At 43.6% G+C, this 19,223-nt stretch overlaps 1 pseudogene; it reads left to right on the forward strand.

The window, feature by feature from the left end:
* The first annotated feature begins 1,894 nt into the window (after window positions 1-1,894).
* Window positions 1,895-6,786, forward strand: LOC133363688 (C-signal-like; annotated as a pseudogene).
* Window positions 6,787-19,223: the final 12,437 nt, after the last annotated feature.

Genomic DNA, 19,223 nt, shown 5'->3' on the forward strand with positions numbered 1-19,223 from the left:
CAGCCCCAGCCAGCATGGCCACTGGATTGGGCTGATGGGAGTTGTAGTTCAAAAAAGTAACTTTTCCAAGCTCTGTTCTAGTCACCACCCTCCGAGCTTCTCGATGGGATGGCACTCGGAGGAGGGCCTTAGATGTTGAGCGCAGTGTACGGGTAGGTTCATATTGGGAGAGGCGTTCCACCAGGTATTGCGGTCCCATGCCGTGTAGGGCTTTATAGGTCAAAACCAGCAAGTGTCATATAACCACACAAAAACCTCAAGCCGCTCATTTGCCTGAAGCCATACTCTTCTCACCAATGTAATTAGTCACTGTTGTATTGTTTTACAAAACTAAAGAACTTGCAAAGTAAAACCACTTGGTATTTATGGAATGCTTTCCTCTCTATCCAGAGAACTAGTTCTCTATGAGAAGGTGCCCTTCAAAAGGCTAAATGTCTGACTTTAAAAAATGTAGAAACACAAAGAGAAAACATCAGACACTCCCCATGCCCCCTTTTCTGACAGGCTCACCTCTCCAAGTTACAAACGATCAACTTGGGGCACGAGCAAAATGTTCCAGGAGATGTTCAAAGCTCTGTTTGAAGCTTTGCTCTGGAGTTCAAAGTTTCATTCAGACTTTGCATCCCCAGTAATTGTAGCCAGCTGCTCGCTTCTGTCCTTCCTGTCCTTCCATCAATGGAAGCTTCAGTTTGCCTTTGAGAGGGAGAAAATAATTTGAACAGAAAGTCTGCCTCCAGTTAACAACTGTTTCTCACTGAAACAGGAAACAGAGAGGCTACTTTGTTGCTTACAGTGTGGGACACGTTGCTGTGTGATCTACTGCCGCACCGCATCAGAAATAACTAGCGATGGGCTCTATATCTGCAATAATCAGATTTGCCATTTGATTTATTATTATTGATGATATTCTCTATCTTTGCGGAGAGAATTTTGAAGCAGTAGCTCTCAATGCCCGGTTTCTGATTCATTATTCTTTTTTTCCATTTCTTTTTCAAATTTGCTTTGAAATCATTTTTTCCCAAATTTGCTTTGATAGTGTGAGTGATATTTTTATTGATCTACTTTCTAAGTGAGCTCTTCAAATGTGTATTCCCTTTCATTGATGTCAATGAAGTGTTGATGGTAACTAACAGACAGAAAGCAGCAGGGGGCAATGGGGTGTTGATTGTAAGCAGCAGCGGGAAGACACTGACTTGATTATCTGCCTTAATGTCTGCTCTGCAGTGCACTTGAAAAGGAATGTAAAGAGGCAATAATTACAGAGTTCAGAATAAAGATCGATACCAGTGGAGACTCATGAATAAACAATGATTATAATATTGATAAATATATATTTCAGAGGAGATCAGAAAAATGAAAAGATGTCAGAGGGAAAAGGAATCAGATAATTAACAACCAGTAGGGGGACACACTTAAAAATGAAACTTAAAAAAGGAGAAGATTCCATCCCTAGAAATAACTTCTGTAAAGTGGAGCTAATATGGGAACACATGAATTTTGTGAATTTTTTCCCATGCCATTGGACTAACTCCTTTCCCTAATGTGGAAATGAACCATACTATCCACCAAATTGCTGGGGGAAGGGCTGTGGATCAGTAGTTGAGCATCTGCTTTGTGTGCAGAAGGTCCATGGTTGGTGGGGACCAGGGAGGTTGGTCCATTACGGCAAATGCCTACCAACCTCAGTCTGCCCTCATCCAGCTCTCACAGCCTCTCTTCTTACAACTGGGGATGGAAAATTCTGCCAATTTTGCTACTCTTTCTCATTTTTCAAATCTTAAATCCAGATCTTCACATTTCTGCAGCAATTTGCTTTAAAAAAAAATACCCTCATGAAAATTCTCGAGCATTTTAACGATAATTTCTTCTACTAAATTTCACAACAACAATAGCCATGGCGATAACTAACTGGAGCCCCTCATGTTTAGAGAAACTATACTTTGAGGACCAGAAGTAAAGGGACGTAGGAAGCTGCCTTATACCGAGTCAGACCATCTGTCCATCTACCTAGGTATTGTCTGCACTGACTGGCAGGGGCTCTTCAGGTTTCCAGTCAAGGTGTCTCTCCCAGCCCTACCTGGAGATGCTGGGGATTGAACCTGGGACCTTCTGTGTGCAAGGCAGATGCCCTTCCAGGGAGCTGTGGTCCTTCCCTAAATAATCTCAAAGTGATGGCCTTCATGTCCTACTTGTGGGCGTCCCCAAAGCATTTGGGCGCCCATTAATAGAAATGTAGATCTGTCATCTATTTCAGTAGGGCTTTTCTGTGTAACGATATATGTGTGAGTGTGTTGTTATTTAGTATTTAAATATGAATTTCTGTGCACGTTTTAAAAAATCTGTAGATTAATATGGAAATGGGATAAAACAGATTTAGGAATCAATTGGCATGGATTGGAAATAGACGGATCTGTCTATTCCTAGTGACGAGTCTCCTGAGTGTAGTAGTGCACATCCCTCATCCTACTGTGCTGGTGCAATTTCTGAGATTAGCTTGCAATGCTTATAAGGTGCAAATGGGTTAATTCATTGAAGGAGCCCAGATCAGTTTGTTTCTTGATGCAACAGGATTTAGGGCTGGCTTGCTGCATCATGGCATTAGCACTTTCTCCACTAAAGTACAGCTGGTCCAGGTTAGGAGGCAACAATGGGGCTACTTGGAAGGTGAAACTATGCTGGGAGTAGAAGACCAGTCTTGCTTTTGTACTTCTGCTGGGCAGTGTTACAGAATCTACATACCCATCACCCAAGAAGAGGGTAGAGGTCTGCATGAAATATGAATGTGCTAATATATATGCATAAATGCAAATTTAGAAATAATTCAAAGCAAGCATGAGGAACCTTTGGCCCTCCATATGTTGTTGGATACAATTCCCATCAACTCTGGCTATTGGCCATGCTGGTTGGGGTTGATAGGAGATGTAATTCAACAACATCTGAAAGACCAAAGTTTAAACAAAAACAAAAACGATACAATACATCTTGCCATAGTGGGAAAAGGTTATGAGCAGGTGCTCAGTCTGCTCTCTAGTCACTAACTGTGGATGGGCAATTTCAGGGTTCCTGCTCATCCTCCTTATGGTTGTATCCCATGTCTGCTGGTGCAAGGGCAAGCTTTAATGCTGCACAACGGAGGAATCCAATGCAACCGTTGTGCTAGCGGAAAGTTGTTGTGCAACAGATTGCACAATCTGTGGTACAACAAAGTTATGAACAACTTGCTAATGCATTCTCTTGTGCAATTACATTCTGCTGGGGCAAAACATTTCACCAGAGGAACAAGTATACACCTAAGTATACACTTAGTGCTACATTGGATACAATTCTTAAACTTAGACTGGACAGCTTTTAAAATAAAAGACATCTTCAAATAGAGGATTGTAAAATAGGATGCAGGGCCTCCCTATGTCTGGTGGTGCACCAATATCATGCTATTGTGAAAACATTTTTTTTAAAAAAATAAGTAAACACATAAATAAATAAGCAAATAGGCTAACCAACATACTGCTCTAGAGAATCCAAGTCTGGGTCCTGACAGTGGCTGGTTTTGGTCTCATGCACATGGAATCTTATTCGTTAATTCACTTTGAACATTTATGCATCTCTTAACCAGTCTGAGAACAGGCTGTGAGATCAAGTAGTTGGACCAGCTAGTAAAATGCAGCTGTAGAATTTACAAGCGGAACATGACATTCTTTGTCAGACAAAATTTAGTACCCCGAAAGTCAGAGGAAGCTTTGCTTGCCCAGTTTGGATTAGTTCAGCCTAACTTGCCAAAGGATGCCTGCAATCAATCCCTTCTCAACCTTTCAGTTAATTTTGGAGAAAGTATCTTTGGCCAGATACCAGGGGCCTCTGCTTGTTGCCAACGACAGGTACATTTTCTATGTTTATTTCTGCTTATTAACAGAGGTGAAGACATTTACACAGAGCTTTCAGTTCTGCTTTGGAGATCGATCCAGAGCCAAACTCTGCCTACTCTTTCATTCCTTGGAGACTTTTCCACTTTCACTTTTACATAGAAAAGACTTTAGAATTACAACAACCATGCTCAAGAAAGATTTTTTAAAACCTTATCTTTTTAATGGGATATCTTTTTTTGAGTGTAGGGCAATTTTGATTATTATTACTTTAGATAAATACTATCCAGCAGTGTGTTGGCATACCAGCTGGCCAGGTTCATTCAGTTTATTTCGCAAGGTTACACAGCTGGTTCTGGCGATTGGGTTAGGCTGGAGAATCATTCCCAGGCATCCTTAGGAAGGGCTGTAATTCAGTGGTAAAGCATTTGCTTTGCATGTAGGTTCAATTCCCAGCATCTCCCGATAGGGCTGTGAAAGATTCCTGTCTGAAATCCTGGAAGATCACTGCCAGTCAGGGTAGACAATACTGAGCTAGATGAAGCAACAGTCTGACTTGCAGCTACTTTTTCTGTTTTTTCATGTAATTGTGCACCTAGTTAAGGCTGTGAGGAAGGACTGCACAAATTATTCATCCATACTCTGTATCAAGTATAATGTTGTAGCAAAGGTATGAGAATGGGCATTTCCCCACCATGCTTATGGAATTGTTGCTTCAGGTCCGTATCTGCACGGGGCTTCTATGGTGGAATATTAAGTAAACTGAACAGCCACATCAAATATGCAGGGGTGTCGCTACCGGGGTGCGGAGGGTGTGGCCCGCACCCGGGTGTCACCATGAGGGGGGTGACACCCAGAGCCACCCCACCCCACGCAGTTGCCCGGCAAGGCTGCTCCAACTCCTTGGAGGCAGGTGGGCGGGTGGGCGGGCGAGACCGGGAGCAGCATCGGCAGGGCGAAGGAGGCGCGCTGGTGTTCCCAGGCCTTCTCCGGCTGGGTGCCCCTCTGGCGTGTGTCCTCCCAGGGGCATGGACAGGGTGGCTGGCCTTGAGTGTGCATGCACGCGTGCGCAAGCCCAGCCACCTCGTCCATGCCCCTGGGAGGGCGCGCACCGGAGGTCCGCACACCCCCGCACTCCCACTAGTGATGCCACTGCAAATATGCACAAGAAGTGACCCTGTCCATAAACAATTAGCCTGTCTATTTTGGAAAGGATTTGTGACTTTTTTTTGTGCAAGCTGTGAGTACCTTTCTGCAAAACTCTTCTACAGCAAAGGTCACATCAACACTTGTAGGTCCAAACCTCACAATATTGATAAACTGAATAACTAATTGCATGACTAAGATGCCATTCTTTCCCCTGATGAAATATTCATTATCTATTTATATGTAGAATTGGATAGATAATTCATCTGGTGCTTTAAAAAAAACCATTCAGTTTATTTTCTGCTCTTTTTTGCTAAATAAATTATTCAAACCTATTCCTCTGCAACCAGACTTTGCTTGATAAAAACCCTGTTACCTCATCAGTTGCCAGCATTCGCTCTGTCTCTTCCTTTGTGTCTCATGAGGGAATCATATGGCTTGAAAGTCTAATTTCCCGATAATAAAAATGTATACACATTATGAAATGGTTGTTTTAAGACCCATGTTGTGAATTTCATATTTGCCCACCAACTGTAGAGCTGCTATTGTCCAGGGGATTGAGTTGCACCCCATGCCTCCCAAGAATAACATCCAATTTAGAGGAAGACTTGGTGCCATTCATTGGCTAGAGAAGAGACAGAAAGAACACTCTGCTCCATCTGTCAGCGGCAAGGGAAGGGCCCTGCTTTCAGTCTTTAAACTACCACTCCCATCAGCCCCAGCCAGCATGGCCAATAGTCAGGGGTGGTGAGAGTTGTAGTCCAGCAACATCTGGAGGGTCACCTGTGCTCTATTGCTCTACTGTTGTCTATTTAGAAGTAAGTCCCATTAAGTGTGCATAACAGGACTAACATGGTTTAGCTCAAGGGGCACATTGAGGCCACCCATCCAGAGGCCCCATGGTGGTGTATGCATGTACATGGACCCACTCAGCAGGGCAGAGAGGGACAGGCAGCCTGCACCCATATGCACAGACACACACAGTCATGCACTCAGCAGCATTTTTGTTTCCCAGGGTTTCTTTCTGTGCCAGCGCTTCCCCGAGGTACCAAAATATGACATTTTTACTGTTGCCCCAGAACTGGCCTGGAGTAGGGTTGCCAGGTCAGAAGTATGCAGTGGAGGGAGCAAGTAGCCGGAGTGCAAGGATGTGGATGAAGGAGAAGGAGGCAGCAGCGGAATGGAGATAAAGAACTGTGGAGGAACTGAGCTCGCTGGCTTCCGGACATGCCAGCCTTGTGAACCTGCAGCTTGAATCCACAGACGAGGAAAGCATTAGGACTGCCGCGCTGGAAGCAGAGGTCCACTTGGCAGGAAGCGAACTCAATCTGCTGATCAACAATGCTGTCATCATGCCACCAAGCACCGTGGAGTCAGTAACCCAAGAAGATATACTGTGTGTCTACCATATCAGCACTGTAGTGCCAATGCTGGTAACGAAGGTATTTCTGCCCTTGCTGAAGGCAGCTGTGGAAAGGAGGTAGGGGACAGGGCTGAGCTGCAGCAGGGCTGCTGTTATCAACATTTCCACCATTAGCAGCTCCATTGGGACCCCCCCAGCATGACCACCTTTCCAGTCATCTCTCACCACTGCAGCAAGACGGCGCTGAATATGCTCACATGGTGCCAGGCACTGGAATACAAGGACAACGGCATCCTGTGCACTGCAGTCCACCCGGGCTGGGTGAAAACAGAACTGGGAACAGACAATGCAGAGCTGGCAGTGAAAGAAAGGGTGCGTGGGATCATTGAAGTGCTTTGCAGCCTCTCTGAAGAGTAAAACTGTCGTGTGGTGGATTGGCTGGGAAGGCCTGTACCTTGGTGAAGCTAGGGGCTTTCATGGGAACATTGCCTGAAAGAACAGCTGTTGGATCTCCCTTTGCAGGCAAGAGGGGCTGGAGGCAAACTCTGTTCTTGGTGGGTAAGCATTTTTAATTGTTGTAAACCGCCCAGAGAGCTTTGGCTATGGGGCGGTATACAAATAAATAAACAATAATAATAAGTATCCCAAACCCTGAGATTCCAGGGGCGGGCCTTAGTGATGTCATGGGGAGTGGACCCTAGTGATGTCATGTGGGTATGCCCTAGTGATGTCATTAAGCATGATACATTAAGCATCAACCACTCAAACAAAAAGGTTTCTCTGATTAGAAATTAAGATAGAAATCTTTGCAAAAGTGAGTATTTCCAGGTCCAGCTGAAGTGACGGGACCATTCCTTCTCACCTGCTTAGAGGGCCTGGGTAAGGAACAATTAATCTACCCTGCTTGCTTCAGCAAGAAGGGTATAAGTGCCCTCACACCAGGCCAGTCGCCAGAAGGCCATTGTAGGAAAAAGGGAGCCTAGTGTTGTGGAGATGTTAGATGGGAGCACTCAGGAGTAAAGATGGATGCCCCTGAAGGCTGCAATTCTAAACACACTTAATAAGTGACTAAGCCCCATAGAATTCAACAGGACTTACTTCTGAGTAGATATTGTTAGGATTGTGCTGTTGGTAAGGCTTGACTGGGGATCCTCTGCAACAATATCCGTATTAAAGCAGGGTTGATATCCCCCTGCCTGGAATGTCCTGCCTGCCTTTTAATGTGGCTGCTCCAAACTTATTTTTACAGATTTGACCGTTCACTGCAGAGAGAGGTTTGAGAAATGAGTAAGAGTTAAGAAGATTCTCTACTCTTTCCTGCCAATCCTTGGGCTGCTATAAACTCACTTTGACAGCCAACCAAATTCCAATGAGCAATAATTGACAGAGAGAAAACACACATTGTTTGGTCTACCTTCACAGGCAGTAGATTGGGAACAACAGCAATTGAAGCCACATTTTCCAGTGCGTGAATTCTCTTTTATCACTATTGGGCGAGAAAGAATCCATCATACAAATAACAAGGTGCATCATCAGTGGGTTTCAGGGGATTGAGGTGAGTGATGGAACCATGGATGTAAGGGGGAACTTGAAATGCAGTTTAGTTATTGCCTGTAGGTCAACAAATCTTGTCAATCACAATCCTGACTTCACTTTTTGGCTAAAAACCTGAAAGCGCAGGGATTCGAGCAGCCAGTACTAACAGAAGTTGCAGTGGTGGGGAGCTGACGTTTTGGTTTATTTCTTTTGAACCAGACCACCTAGAAACTTTATTTTTTGAAAAATGAAAGCCAAGAGTCCAGAGATTAAGGTGACTCACCCAGAGACCTGGAGAGGACCCCCAATAAAGCAGAGTCTCCAAGTGAAAACTGGAGACCTGGCAGCCCTAGCCTGGGGAGTAACAACACAGCCTCTTTATTTTTGCAAAAGAACTCTTCTCCTTATGTGTCTTAGAGAGAGAAACAGGAAGGTTATTCTTCACACACACACACACATAGGAACATGGGATGCTACGTTACATTGAGGAAGACCATGGGGGTCCATCTAGCTCAGTACTGTGAATTGAGCCATGGCTCTTCCCTAGAATACAAACCCGTCACAGCAGTGGAAATGATCAGAGTGATGATCCAGCTTTCGGGAGGCTCTTGGAGAAGACACCCATAATCTGAGATTGGGGCTATGTCCTTCTGGCACCATGACCTTCATTTGCCCTCTCCATTTGGGCCCAGCCCACACAGCCACCCAGAGGCTTCTGCTTTTTCTCCTGTCACTGTTCACTTTCTTAGAGGGGATTAACAAACAGAGAATGACAGCAAGGAGGAGAGCAGTAGGAAGAGGGGCCTCCAGAGGGTGCCAATGGGACCCCTACTGGGAGTGGGCCTTAGCAGCTGCCCAAGGATATCGACAGCTGGCACCAACTCCAGAAATGATCCTCGGTGGCAACACCTCTCCCTTCCAAAGCAGCAAAGTAACCATTTAAACAAAAAGGATTTTGCTCTTCTATTAAACTATCTTGGGCCCAGCTTGTTGACTGGTATGCCTGCAGGACTAGGAAGCTTATAGAAATGTTGTCGGGAGATGTCAGAAGGACTGAAGATAGTGTTGAAAAGGCCCTCTGCAAAGAAGTGTTGTATTGATTTCTTTGCTCAAAGCTTCAGGCAAGTGGTTAGAAGAACTTTTGACTGTGAAGACTTTTTAAAAGTAGTATTAAAACAGAGTTCTCTTTCCTTAAGCCTTTTTTTTTTCTTGAGTCAATACAGTTCTCTGGTAACTGACTTGGCCACAAAAGCTGTGAAGTAGGTTTTCATCACCAATCCATTTATACTTACAGGCACATAGTGGTCTGGTGGCCGTGGATAAGAGTGGTTCAAAAGGAGCATGCCACCAATTTGAGAGGCCCTGGATGAGCACTGCAATCCTGCTGGGATGTGCATCCAGATCTCCATGCGCATCAGCTATGCATGCAGAGGCTGCTTGTGGGCAGAAACAGAGTTGCAGGGAGCCTTATTTTATTTATTTATGCATCCATTTATTTTACAAATTTATAAAATGCTTTACAGCCAAAAGCTATCAAAGCAGGGTGACGTATTTATTTGTTTATTTTATTTATTTATTCGATTTATTAGTCGCCCATCTGGCTGGAATACTCAGCCACTCTGAGCGACGTACAAAGCAAAAACATATAAAACATCAGAGCATCAAAAACAACAAGAGCATCAGAACATCAAAACATCGAAGCTAAACAATAAAGACTAAACAATAAGGTAGAGGCAGCTAGATTTCACTAACAGGGCTTCTCGCCTGTGTAGTCCGAAAGATGTAATTCCAAATGGAAGCTCCTGATATAAGTCTTCCCACTAAAAGCCAATGTGGGTGATAGTCCGTTTGCAAGATCAAAGGCTACATCTCCTCTTGATCTTAGCGTCCGGCAGCTCCCACAGGGAGAAGGGCGGGGTAAACAGACCCCTTGAAAACGAAACTAACAGGGAAGTAAGATACCCATATATGCCCACTCAACTGCTTTGATCTGTGGAACAGGCACCATTACAAGTGCCACACAATACTTACTCCACACTAGTAAGAAACAGATCTTTTAGTGTGGCAGCCCCTACACTCTGGAACTCCTTGCCTTTGCTGTACTCTTTTCAGCACCTGCTTAATCCTTTTTTATTTTGGCAAGCCTACCCAGACATGTAAAAGCTGACATCTGCTTTAACTGCTAATTTTAGCTTAATTGCTGATTTTAGTTTTAATGTACCCACACACTTGTTTTTAACTGACTTTTATTGATAATGTCAATGTATATTTTATAGCTTTTTTTGTAAACCACTGTGAGATATTATTTACAAATGTACTTAAATAAATAAAATGAGATAAAATGCGAAAGATACAGACTCTGTAAAACAATAAAACCAGTTCTAAAATGGCATTAACTACCTAGTCTTGACATCAACCCTCCTGTACAAAAGAGGATAATCCATAGCTGGAGAATCCCCAAGAGATTACTTTCAAGCCTCTGCCTGTAGACTTCCAACAAGGGGCAGCCTATCACTCTTCTAGGTCAGGGATAGAGAGTCAGTGTGGTGTAGTGGTTAGAGTGCCAGAGTGGGACCTGGAGACCAGGGTTCAAATCCCCACTTGGCCATGAAGCTCACTGGGTGACCTTGGGCCAGTCACTGTCTCTCAGCCTAACCTACCTCACAGAGTTGTTGTAAGTATAAAATTGGGAGGAGGAAGAGCCATGTTTGTATGCCACCTTGAGTTTCTTAGAGAAAAGGGGGGATGTAATTATTATTTATTTATTATTACATTTATATCCCATCTTTCCTCCAAGGAGCTCAAGGTGGTTTACATAGTTTGCTTCCCTCTCCATTTTATCCTCACAACAACCCTGTGAGGTAGGTTAGGCTGAGAGACAGTGACTAGCCCCAGCTCACCCAGTGAGCTTCATGGCCGAGCGGGGATTTGAACCCTGGTCTATCAGCCCTCCAGGACTCTCCCTCTAACCCTTGGGGCTCCCTGGGCCACAGCTCCTCAATGGCTCTGCATCCCCTTCTGAATGTTTTTGACTGGCTGGAATGCCTCTTGCTTCTCTGGATGGAGGACAGAGAGCAGTTTGTGTAGAAACTAAGCTACTATACTAGGGTTGCCAAGTCTCTGGTTTTCACTCAGAGATTCTGTTTTTTGGTGTACTCACCAGGTCTCTGAGTGAGCCACCCCAATCTCTGGAATCTTAGGTTTCATTTTTTTAAAAAATTAACTTCCTATGTGGTCTGGTTCAAGAGATATACACCAAAATGTCAGAGAGCCCCCCAACTTCTGTTAAATAAGCTAGTAGCTGGCTGCTCTAATCCTGGCCCTTTCAGGTTTTTAGTCAACAAGTGAAGTCAGGGTTGTGATTGGTGAGAGATTTGTTGACCTCCAGGCAATAGCTAGAACCCCTTGCAAGTCCTGAAAATAGCTGCCTTTTCCTGTTTGCCTGCGCATCACAGGAGTTGAGTAAGTTTATCGCTTGCAGCAGCAGCAAGAGTGTCTTTCTTTCTGTGTGCACATTGCACAATAATCAAGCAGCAGCTCTAGAACATAAGATCACATCAGGATCTTCGTAGGCATGCACAGTAAACAATTTCAGTTATTATTATAGTGAAAGTGTACCTGCAGGGTTTTTAATTACTTGCAAAAAAATAGCATATTATACATTTTATCTTCCAAATAATTTTTGAACAGAAATTTTAAAAAGTGTACATGCAGCTTATAATGCCATTACAATGTGTCATACTTTTCTAATTATAAGGAGTCACACAAGTTTACATTTTCCTGGGCTGCTGAAGAGGACAGTTCATTTGTCTAATTTATAGCCTGTGTTGAAAACCTTCCCAGTATGAAGCTTTAATGCCACACTCACTTTTCTGAGAGTAAAGCTGCAATACTAATCCCACATACCTGGGAGTAAACCCCATTGAATTCAATAAGACTTATTTTTGAGTAAACATGGTTTGGATGGTGCTGTAAATTAGTGGGACTTTTGAGTGAACATAGCAAAGGCTTGTGTTATAAGTCTTTCTCTCCCTCTCCAATCCTATTTTTAAGCAATTAGGCAGGGCTTACTTAGATGTCACTGCTTTTATTTGGCAGGAAATGAATACTGATTATTATTATTATTTTAAAAAAAGAAATGTTCTGCAGTGACCACCTGGGTTGCATGTATTTTTTACATCACCAGTGTGTGTGTATATGGAGTCTTTCCAACAACCCTGTGAGGTAGGGTTGCCAACTGGAAACCAAGACAGCTCAGAAGATACAAATCCATTTAAAATCCAATAACCATAAAACAAGTATAAAACAGTTGCAAAACAGCTTAAAGTACATGATTCCAAATATTGGGTTGGGTGAGTGAAGTTCCATATCACTGAATTGCAGTCCTGTGCATACTTCTCTGTCTGAGTAAGCCCCATTGAATACATAAGGACTTACTTTTGAGTAAACATGCACAGGATTGAAAAATAAATATCTTTACAGGTTGTGTAAATAATAAACATCTTTGACAACCATGCTTATATAAATATTTATATAAGCGGTATATAGTAGCGGTGAGGGCAGCAAAAAAGAGATATTTTGCTGCCACAATTAAGGCATCTCTCTCCCGCCCGGCGGAGATCTTTAAAATCGTACGACGGCTTTTACATTCTGGCCCTTGGGACATCATAGATTATTTAATACAATATTTAATCTTGATCCATTTCAATCCAGTTTCAGGCCCGGTTTTGGCACCGAAACAGCCTTGGTATGATGACCTTTGTCGGGAGAGGGACAGGGGGAGTGTGACTCTGTTGATTCTCCTTGATCTCTCAGCTGCTTTTGATACCATCGACCATGGTATCCTTCTGGGAAGACTCACGGAGTTGGGAGTTGGGGGTACTGCTTGGCAGTGGCTCCGCTCCTACTTGGTGGGTCGCCACCAGAAGGTAGAGCTTGGGGAACACTGCTCGATGCCCTGGACTCTCCATTGTGGAGTCCCGCAGGGATCGGTACTGTCCCCCATGCTTTTCAACATCTACATGAAGCCGCTGGGTGCGGTCATCAGGAGTTTTGGGGTGTGTTGCCATCAGTACGCTGATGACACGCAGCTCTATTTCTCCTTTTCATCCTCTTCAGGTGAGGCTGTTAACGTGCTAAACCGCTGCCTGGCCGCGATAATGGACTGGATGGGAGCTAACAGACTGAAGCTCAATCCAGACAAGACCGAGACGCTGTTGGTGAGTGCCTTCTCTGCCCAGATGGAGGATGTTCATCCTGTTCTTGATGGGGTTACACTCCCCTTGAAGGAACAGGTGCGTAGCTTGGGGGTTGTTTTTGATCCTTCCTTGTCACTTGAGGCTCAGGTGGCCTCGGTGGCACGGAATGCTTTCTACCATCTTCGCCTGGTAGCCCAGCTACGTCCCTATCTGGACAGTGACGACCTCGCCTCAGTTGTTCATGCTCTGGTAACTTCTAGACTAGACTACTGCAATGCGCTCTACATTGGGCTGCCCTTGAAGACTGTTCGGAAACTACAACTAGTCCAGAATGCAGCGGCCAGATTGCTGACGCAGACCAGAAGGTCCGCTCATATAACACCTGTTCTGGCCCGTCTGCACTGGCTTCCTGTTTGTTTCCGGGCTAGATTCAAAGTGCTGGTTTTGACCTATAAAGCCCTACACGGCATGGGACCGCAATACCTGGTGGACCGCCTTTCCCAATATGAACCTACCCAGACACTGCGCTCAACATCTAAGGCCCTCCTCTGAGTGCCATCCCATCAAGAAGCTCGGAGGGTGGTGACTAGAACCAGGGCCTTTTCTGTGGTGGCCCCCGAACTGTGGAACAGCCTCCCCGATGAGGTGCACCTGGCGCCGATGCTACTATCTTTTCGGCGCCAGGTGAAAACCTTTTTATACTCCCAGGCATTTTAATGTGTGTTTTAATGGTATTTTCATCATTATTTGTATTTTTGGATGTTGTTTGGTTCTTTTATTGTTTGTTTGTTTTGTTTTCTTGATTTATTGTATTTATTGTATTTATATATTGCTTGTTTTTTATCTTTTTGTACACCGCCCAGAGAGCCTTCGGGCTTAGGGCGGTATATAAATTAAATTAAATAAATAAATAAAAATAAATTTATTCATACCATGTCTCAATAAGTACCTGAGTTCACACTATGGTTGTACATTATTATTTCCTCTATATAGTGTACCCTTCTTCCTTGGGGTGTTCGTGGTCCCACTCTGTTGTTTTCACCCTGAGGGGCAAATTAGGCTGAGAGATGGTGACACATGGTGACACAGTAAACTTTGTATATGATTTCCATTTTAATAAGCCAAAAAGTGTACAATGAAGGTGCCTGCCTAATGTCAATAGGCAGAGAGTTGCAAAGCATTGGTGCTGCCCCACTAAAGGATTGATTTATTACAAGAGCAGAACAAGTACTATGTGCTACCCATAACATGGGAAGCATACGTTGAACTTGGCCTGGTAGCAACTAGGCCACCAGTTGAGTTTTCAGAACAGAGTATTATGTGCTGAAACAATCTCACTCCTGTCAGCAACCATGCCACAGCATTCTGCACTAACTGCAGCCCCTGGGTTAGGTTGTGCTGCATGGGGATTTCTGTGATCTTGGTTGACTGACTGCCAGGATTCTTTGTTTTGGTTTTTGATTAGGAACCCTGACTGACTGTGGGATACTGAGTTTTATGCCTTACTCTTAGGAACCTTGCTGTGGTTAGTATGATATTGCATTTAAGAAAATCATCAGTGTATTTTGCTTTGCTTTTCCTATTTGCATTTCATTTTATTATTATTATTTATTATTTATTTTATTATTATTTATTCAGCTTATATCCCGCCCGACTAGCAAACAGCTCTCTGGGCAGCAAACATAGAAGCATATACAATAATAAAATTACAAGATCAATATGACAAATATAAAAGTACATCATTTAAAATAAAAATTACAATATTTACATAAATAAATTAGATTAAAATGCCTCAGAGAAGAGATATTTACCTCTGACCCTTACATCCATAGAAGCAACAACAGTGGTTCCATGCACTCAGCTCAACCTCCTTAAACCAACTGATGGTGCACCTTGTTGATGGCATGATGGTTTGTTTCTTGCCCAGTAGTGGTAAAGGAGAATTCATATACTGGGAATCGTGGCCGCAATTGCTGTTGTTCTCAAGCTACTGCCTGTGAACATAGACCAAACCATGTGTGTTTTCTCTTTGTCAGCTATTACTCATTGGAATTGAGCTGGCTGTCAAAGTGAGCTTATAGCAGCCCATAGGATATGCAGGAAAGAGCAGAGAATCTTCTTACTCTTAATCATTTCTCAAACCTTTCTCTACAATAAAGAGTCAAGTCTATAAAGACAGTTGTAGCAGCCATGTTAAAAGGTAGGGCATTCCAGGCAGGAGGTTGCCAATCCTGGTTTGATATGGATGTCTGCAGTGGATCCTAGTCAAGCCTTATCAACAGCTCAATCCTAACCATATCTACTCAGAAGTAAGTCCTGTTGAGGTCTATGGGCTTAGTCTCCTAGTAAGTGTATTTAGAATTGCAGCCTTCAGGGCCATGCATCTTTACTCCTGAGTAAACACTAGGCTCCCTTCTTCCTACAATGGTCTTCTGGTGACTGGCCTGGCCTGAGGGCACTTAAACCCTTCTTGCCAGAAGCAAGTAGGCCAGATTAAATGTTCTCTAAGTAGGTTAGAAGGAATGATCCCATCACTTCAGCTGGGCATTGGAACATCCTCTTGTAGCAAAGATTTCTATCTTAATTTCAATCAGAATTTTTTTTGTTTGAATGATATGCTCCAACATATCATGCTTAATGACATCACTAGGGCATGCCCCCATGACATCACCAGGGCCCACCCTTGAAATCTCAGGGTTTGGGATGCTTCTGACCTGACAACCCTATACTGTACAAACCTATACTGCATTGACATTTGTTGCTCTGCCCATGGTCGCCTCTGGCCCCACCCCACCACTGACCTGTGGCACTCAGAAATTTGTCCAGAAGAGAATGTGGCCCTCAGTCTGAAAATGTTTTTCATCCCCTGTTCTTGGAAATTGGTTCCACTGTCAAATTGCTCTGGCTATCAAAAATTTTCTTGTAACTTTTGCCCATTAGACTTAGCTCTGCCCTTAGAAGGCCTCACCAGTGCAGAGTAGTGTGGAGCTATGACTTTTCATGTCTCAGAAGCCATGGGCCTATTAATGCAGCCTCAAATCACAATAGCCTTTTCTGCAGCCTCATCATGCTGCTGGCTCATGTTCAGAGTGTAATCGACTATAACCCTGAGATTTCCCTTGCTGTGTCAGGACACAAATAGCTTCCATTTGCCTTTCTTCAGCCTAAAGAGAGGGAGTTCAGGGAGAGAGAAAATGAGGTAATTATTTCCTTTAAAATTATTTCTGTTCAACAACCAACAACTACCCCTAAATGGAAACTAGACTGCATTTTAGTGGAGCACAATTACCTTCCTTCTCCACCTTCTTGGCTCTGAAGACTACGCTATATTTAGACTTGTACTGTGCCACAGTTTTCTTTTCTGCCCCCACCCCACCCACAACAATTCTCCTTAAAATAATGAGAAATGAAATGCCACTCAAAATTAGCAAAGGGGGTAGGAAAAAACCTGTGAGATTCTCATGTTTTTTTCCATTTACCTTACTTTCAAGATGCTTGAGAGATTTTGTGATGGAGGAGAAATTCTGTTTAGTTTGCATTTAAAGGCAAACCTCTGTAATTTGTACTTTCCAGAACAATGCACAAACCGCAACCCAGCCGCCCTTTGGAATTCACACTTCTCTGAGTTTTGCAATGCAGTTCTCTAGCCAAGTAATGCTTACCAAAATGCTTATGCTAGGATAAAGTGTGCATAAAAATGGACCTATTAGTAGAGTATAACATTTATTTATTTATTATTTAATTTATATCCCGCCCTTCCTCCCAGCAGGAGCCCAGGGTGGCACACAAAAACAGTAAAAACACTTTAAAACATCATAAAAACAGACCTTAAAATACATTAAAACAAAACAACTTTAAAAACATTCTTTAAAAAAGCTTTAAAAACATCTTAAATAAAAAGGGTTAAAAATATTGTTTGGAAAAAAAGTTTTAAAAAAAACATATTAAAAGCAATTCCAACACAGACGCAGACTGGGATAGGTCTTGACTTAAAAGGCTTGTTGAAAGAGGAAAGTCTTCAATAGGTGCCCCAAAGATAACAGAGATGGCGTCACCTTGTAGTGGTGAGTGGGCTTGCTTGTTCCAATGAACCCTGTGAGCGATACCGTTGGGAGTCATGTACTCCCAGCAGGGTCACCCATGGCGGTAACGTCAAGTGAGAGGAACCAGACAAAGAACGATCCAAGAAAGTCCTCAACGGCAGAACAGGCGGAGGATAACAGTGTGTACGTTACAACGGCTGTGAAGGGAGATGAAGGCTGCAGCAGATAAAAGACTTCCAATCGTCGTGGTATCCATGCCATTGGATCAAAGCCTTTTTCTGTCAAGATTGTGTGTTGATCGTGGTGCACCGATCTCCCCACATAAAACAAATCTACACACAGGCGTCTTCCATAACAAAAGTCCCATGGCGATTGACAAATGGTGACGGGGGCAGGACTGTGAAATCCAAAAGCCCCTAGCCATGGTCTGGTACATCGGCGGTGGATACAGGTTCAGACGGATCCATTGTTAAAGACTATATTTTGGAAGTCAATCTTACTCAGTCACGAGTGATCGCCAAGAAGAAATATTTAAGGGGAGGAAATTCCACAGGGAAGGTGCCACCACACTAAGGGTCCATTTCCTATGTTGTACAGAACGGGACTCCTGATAAGTTGGTATCTGCAGGAGGCCCTCACCTGCAGAGCGCAGTGATCGACTGGGTATATAAGGGGTAAGGTGGTCTTTCAAGTATCCTGGTCCCAAGCTGTATAGGGCTTTGTACACCAAACGTAGAACCCTGAACTTGGCCCAGTAGCAAATGGGCAGCAAACATGCAACATGCAGAAAGGCATTATATTATGTCAATTGGTTTTGCCAAAATGTGTATATTAGGGAAAAGATGGCACACAAAAAGGTGTAAATGAGAGGAAATGTAGATTAAAATGCTGAAGAATTTTCATGAGGATTTTTTCCCCTGGCAAACTGATGGGGAAATGTAGAGAAATGAACTTAAGAATGAAGAAAGAGAGAGAAACTCAAATTGACAGATTTGCCTAACCCTATTTTTGAGTGCCCTTTCTTTCACTGTCCCAAAGACGTCCCCGGTAGTCTTCATTCTGTAGCCTTTCTGGTGCCTGTGATTCCTGAAAATCCCATGACATCTTTGTCTGTGCTCTCCTATAAATGTGGGAATGCAAGTACACTGTGTATGGTGCACCTGACAGGTGGTGTTTGCTGTTATATAAATGAAGACTTCTTACTTTAAACAAAGCAGTGCAGAAAGACTTTTTTTTTTAAAAAAAGGCAGGGCTTTCCCTTCAAAAAAAATCAGTGAGCACACCCGTTTCAGGCTCTGGGTTGTCAGTCAGCCATCCCCCCACCCCTGGCTTTCTGGACTTCAATTAAAATGCCTGTGAGTGTCCTTTCTAATTATTCTACTAATCATCTCACTATTGGCCAGTATTCTGCAACCTTCCCATCCATTAAAACCCTGGGGAAGACTTCATAAGGTAACACCATGCACTGGGGCTGGGGAAACTGGAAAGAAAACTAAACGCACTGCCCTCAGCTACCTTGCAATGAAAAGGTATGCCCAGTCCCACACCTACTAAAATTCTAAAGAAATTCTGAAATTCCCTAAAAGGAAGAAAACCCTCTTTCAAGAAAGTGGAGGCTCATTTTCAACACAGCGCTGATCCAGACAACCTTAAAAGCATTGCATATGTACAATGATCATGAACTGTAGAACCTTCTGAAGCAAATTGGAACCATCTGCCACCAGGAAGTGTGGAGCCAATCTGCCTTTCCCACTGGCTGATATCCTCCATCTTATTGTAGGGTCCTTTTCTGGTTCAAAACACCAGGTCCCATTTGTGTCTCCATATCTCAGAGGAAGCAACTATATCATCCATGAGCCATGGGAAGCATCCATGTAAAGGAGGTTCCTTCCTACCACTATGGGTGGTGAAGAGACATAAGGACCAGGCAGGTAAGAAGGCACTAACCATATTACAGCTGAGCTGAAAGTTCTCCAAGGAACTCCTTTCCCCCCCTCCCATTTTGACAACCCCAGATCACTCCAGATGGACCCAATCTTACCCATGGCTGCCTTAATCAGATCCCACCAAATCCTGG

Source organism: Rhineura floridana, chromosome 9 (assembly GCF_030035675.1).
Source record: "Rhineura floridana isolate rRhiFlo1 chromosome 9, rRhiFlo1.hap2, whole genome shotgun sequence".
Taxonomy (NCBI): Eukaryota; Metazoa; Chordata; class Lepidosauria; order Squamata; family Rhineuridae; genus Rhineura; species Rhineura floridana.